Genomic DNA, 5868 nt, shown 5'->3' with positions numbered 1-5868 from the left:
GCCATCTTCTCAGGTGTGATCGTAAAATATTGTTAACTAGGTAAGGTGAAATGAAATGTCTGAGGAGAAAACAATTGGTGAGTGAACTGTTAACTTGGTGTTTTCCATATTCTTAAGTCAGGGGTTATTGCTCTTAGTTTTGTAGGATACTGTAATACTCCAAGATGCAGAATAATCCTTTTGACACACTCTATCAAGTGCCTTTTAAAAAATCTATAAAGACATTATGTAGTTCCCTTATCTTTGTGGAATCCTCTTCAAGGAATTTCTCATCTTGTTGTCATAGGATAAACATCTGCTTGATTGTTCCTCCTTGGCACAAAACCCCACTTGTCATTCTGCCAGTTGACTCCTGATGTGTGGTTTGAGTCCACATCATATTACTCTTACGAATCATCTTGCTGGCATAGTTCAACAGATGCACAGTATTCAATGTAATTTTTGTATTAATAGATATTTCACAAAGAAAGAGAATAATAGAGTTCTCCAAGTTTCAGCAACACTGTCACAATTTACTTAGTTGGTGTGTTTTGTTTCAGAGTGCTGTCTTCTGGGATACTTGTATTACCAGACTATAATTTTTAAGAGTAATTACATTGTATCTCCTATTATAAAAATATCTTTATAGATTTCTTCTGGGATTTATACTACTGCAGTTGAGCAAAAAAAATGATATTTTCTTATAAAATATTTCTCAGCATGTAAGCTTCTACTCTTCAAACTTTTGCTAATCTTTATTACAACAATCTCTACATCAGTAAATTGCTTGCAGTAATTCTCTATTCACTCATAATGTTAAAACCATAGAGTTTAAAAATTATTAAATTGAAGAATTACATTTCTATTAAAGATACAGAAAAAACAGTTTCTTTAAAGTGATTTATCAATAGCCTGTAAGAAAATGTCTGCTTAGATACAAGGAAAAATAAAAACACTGTACAGGCAAAAAAACTATTATTTAAAATAGGAGAAAAAAATATTCATTATATTTCAGTTTGCTGTACATGCACAATATATATGTAGATTTCAGTCCACTGAAAATAATAGGCATGGACATGCACATGCCAACATTATGTCCATGGAAAACAACGTGCACCTAGAAATGTGCACCTAATGCATAAAATATTGTTTTCCACCATTAAGGTATTTTTAGAAGTCTCATGCTGAAACCCATGATTGTATTAAAAACTATGTTGGTCCCTTCTTATTAGGATCACTCTTATTTTAGTTTCATGGCACTTCATGAAAAAGGTCAACAGATTTTGAAAGAGGGACACATTAACACTCCAGTATCAAACTGTTTCACTGCTAGAGAAACAGAATTTTCAGAGTCAATGTACTGATGGTGATGATTTCCAGAGTTATGAAATTAGAATTTAATGAGCAATACCAGTTTCAAAATCTCTAGAATAAAGATTTTTTTATTATTTTAATTGGTCATTCAGAAATCTTTTTTTTTCTTTTTTTTTTCTTTTTTTTTTTTTTAATAAAACCAATTACTAGCAAATTTTTACTTCAGGCTGTTTGGAAATTAATTTCCATTTTGTAATGTGATTTTCATTGTATAGGTTTCAGGAATAGTGCCTTCTCGACTGGCATACTGTTATATATTTTTTGAAAAGTTCATGTTATGAACTTTCATGAAATGCATAATTAAATTATAAACTGCGTTTTTGACAAATTTTGGAGGTTTGAAGTTCAGATGTCAAAACAGCAGTTTCGACAGATCTACTTCTACGAGTTCAAACTTGGACGTAATGCAGCACAAGCTGCTCAAAACATCAATGAGGTATATGGCCAGGGAAGTGTTAACAAATGGACAGTACGACTTTGGTTCCAAAAATTTTGACGTGGTGATTTCAACCTTGAAGATCAAGAAGGTCGCAGACGTCCTTCTGCTATTGACGACGATGAATTGGAGGCTCTGGTGGAAGCAGATACACACACAACTGTTTGAGAACTTGCAAAAGAACTCGGGGTAAGCATATCAACTGTTTCTGAGCATCTGAAGAATATTAGAAAGTCAAAGAAGCTTGACAAATTGGTGCCGCACAAATTGAATGAGAATCACAGAAATTGCTGTTTTGAAGTGTCATCGGCGCTTATTTTTCACAACCAGAACGACCCATTTCTTGACCGTATTGTGACGTGTGATGAGAAATGGATGCTCTACTATAACCATAGATGATCGGCTCAGTGGTTGGACTGCGATGACACTCTGCAACACTTCCCAAAGCCACATCTGCACCGAAAGAAGGTCATGCTGACTGTCTGGTGGTCTGCTGCTGGTGTAATCCATCACAGATTCCTGAATCTGGGTGAAACAATCACAGCAGAGAAGTACATCCAGCAAATCAATGAAATGCACCAGAAACTTCAACAGCTGCATCCAGCACTGGTCAACAGAAAGGGTCCAATCCTTCTCCACAATAATGCGCGGCCACAAGTTGCACTTTCGATGCTGCAAGGGTTGAACAAGCTGGGCTGCGAAACTCTGCCTCATCCACCGTATTCACCAGACCTCTTGCCCACCGACTATCACTTCTTCAAGCATCTTGACAGCTTCCTGTGTGGGAGACGCTTCAGAAACCAAGGGGAGGCCAAAACTGCCTTCCATGACTTCATCACCTCCAGAAGTCCAGAATTTTACGCAACCAGAATAAATATGTTTATTTCTCATTGGCAAAAATGTGTTGATTCTAATGATTTTTATTTTGATTAATAAATTTTATTCTGAGATGAGATATGCCACTTCAAACATACAGGTTGAAATCGGCAATTAATTTCTGAACAGCCTATATGATCCCAGGCATCTACTTTCCTCATCAGACCAGTTAGATTATGTCATTCAAACAATTACAGCAGGCACTTCAGATGCAACCTTTGTCACTGCATAATGGAGACGGCATTTCTTTGACTAAAGGTGGATAAATTACTGAAGTACTCTTTTTAAAATAGTTTTGTATGGAAATCATTTAACAATATCTGTGATTATGGCTGAAATTTATATTTCTCAGTTTAAAAGCCTTAATGGAGACGGCATTTCTCTAACTAAAGGTGGATAAATTACTGAAGTACACTTTTTAAAATATTTTTGTATGGAAATCATTTAACAATATCTGTGATTATGGCTGAAATTTATATTTCTCAGTTTAAAAGCCTTAGAATATTATTTAGACCACTAAATGTTATTTTCTCAGACAGAAAAGATGGTTTCAGGTAATACCACATATATAAGATAAATAATTATGAAATCACATTTTTATAATCACCATTCCTCTATCAGTTACTCCACTGATAAAAACATGATCTTCATTCAGTAGTAGAAGTATATTTTTGTTGCTTTAAAAAAAAAAAAAATAAATCATAGCTATAGTTTTATAATTCTGGACATTAAAATACAGGTATTCTGGTCTTGGATTAGATTATGTATTTGAACGCAAGTATATTTGCAAAAATTTGAATGTGTAGTGTTATATCACTCGCTGAGTCAAGAACATAACGATTTTGAAACATTACAGATGACACAATGGAAACTAATTGTTGCATCACTCAGAAAACGTACATGGGCATAATTATGAATAGGAGAATGCTAAATGGGACCAGTGTTCCTATATTATTGCAAATTATAATTTTTTACAGAAGGCAATTTTTCATCACATGCATCCTTGCTCTTAAAATTTAGTTTATTCTTATACCATTTTAAAACACAGTGTAGGTAGAAAGCTGTAAGCACTCTTATAGCTGATGCATTGAATTTATTGGGCAGGTTAATGAATGTCTCCTGATTTTGTCTAGATATTTGGTTTCTCATCGTGTGAAAAAGAAAGAAAAGTACTTCAATAATTGCACCAAATATCTTGTTTAACTTGTTAACTTGAAAATTCCTCAGGAGCTGCATTTCAGAACCACAATTTCTGATTCAGAAAATCTTAAACTACCTACAGATTTTCTGAGTACTGTAATTTTTCATATCAGGGTGACAGTGATCCTATGAAAAGGACTATGGACATGTAGATGTATGAACATACATATTAACATATGCAAAATAAGGGCCTCATGGAAAGCGTATCTTTATAGCTTAAGAAATTTTATATTGAGTTTGCTTCCGGGAGAAATTTTGACATTTTGCAGGCCACTCTAAATACTATTACTCACTTCTGTAGTGCAAACAGTGCTTCCCAAAGGATAAGTAATACCAAATATGGGATTGTTACAGAATCTAACAGAGTAGTCTATCAGCTCATTCTGCTTTTGGAATCATCATGCTTTATAATTCAGGGATCTGTTCTAAAATCGATGAAATTAGGTCTCATGTTTTCAGCTGCAACATCACTTACATATAAATGTATGTTAGCTGCTTTTAAAAAAGTCAGTATGCTTAAATGTCCATACATCACATACCTGAAAGTGAATGGTTTTTGTTTCTCAAAGAATCTCCATTTCTCATCATTATGGTCAGCAAATAAGCACTTGAAACAAAATAAAATCTTTTAGTTAAGCTAATTTTTGATTATTTTTCCTTCTGTGCTATTGATTCATTTTTTAGTGTTTTCTAATGGTGGAAACTATTGAAAAAGTATAACTGGATTAAAACAGTTTTTTGGGGGTTTTTTTAGAGCTTTCCAGAATATATTTTTTTTATGTATAGTACTAATCTTATATTCTCTGTTTTGTCAGTTTGCAATTTTCTTTTTTTTATCTCCAATGGTATGCCATAACAATATATTATATTGTGATTACACCCTGAAATAATGTGTACGCACATGGCTGATTTGGTTTTGCAAATACAAAAGTGATATCAGAGACTAGCAATGTTTTTTAGAAACAGGAACAAAGCTTGCCCGTCTTTTTACCTCACCTTACACTAAATTCATTTTAACATCAAAAGTCTGAACAAAATTTTATGCTCAGCTGCATCATTTAAGTTGAAGAGTAAATCAAATAGAGTTTTTGTAAATTATAGTTATTAAGTTAAATTATTCATTACCAATGAACTACTAATGAAAGATAAATTTTCATTGATTTTTTTTTTTCCTGCTGAGTTTGTGAGTCTAGTAACATGTGCTGTGTGTTCTTGTGCAAACTATATTTATATTGCTTTTTGATTCTTGTATCCTTTTAATATAAAAACATTGACGTTATCTGCAAAAAGGCTGATTATGTAAAAACAAAAAACCTTAGAAATTTAGGAAACAATTCTGACTAGCTCTAGAATTTATTAGAGAAATGTTTTTCATATACAGACTTCTGATGAGATTACATGTGTAGTTCTCAGATGTAATGTTTATTGAATGATTCAAATACATTGACAATGTCACACAGTTTAAATGACACAGTTTTGAGTCTGATATTATGGGAAGCTTTATGAATCACATTTTTAAAATCTGTTTTTTAGGTGTTTTATAACCTGCAGGTACTTTAAACCAATATAATCGTTTTGATGTCTTGGATTATCCTCATCATGTGCTTACTGGATCAGCTGAGGTAGAGTTAAGTTCTTTGGAAGCACAAATTATTTCTATATGTAGGAATGATAATATTTAGAACATTCTACTGTTGGGCTTTTGGGGGGGGGGTGTGTTTGTTTGGGTTTTTTTTGTTTTGTTTTGTTTTTTTTTCCTTTTAATGAAAATAATTTCAGACTTCATTATAGATCAAAAAAACCCCACTGATAGCCTGTCCTTCAGATTCAGGTAATACAAACTGAGCACATCTTGTAATGTCACGTTATTATTTTAATTTTAACAACATCAAAAATATGTATATGCAAATAGTTTCAAGTAGAATAATGTGTTTACTTGCTTAAAAGTCAGCATAAAACTTATTTTACTGATCCATCAAAAAAAAAAAAAAAAAAGGGAATTG

The sequence above is a fragment of the Athene cunicularia genome (assembly GCF_003259725.1).
Source record: "Athene cunicularia isolate RWA chromosome 4 unlocalized genomic scaffold, athCun1 chr4_part1, whole genome shotgun sequence".
Taxonomy (NCBI): domain Eukaryota; kingdom Metazoa; phylum Chordata; class Aves; order Strigiformes; family Strigidae; genus Athene; species Athene cunicularia.
Note: the sequence above shows the minus strand (reverse complement) of the source record.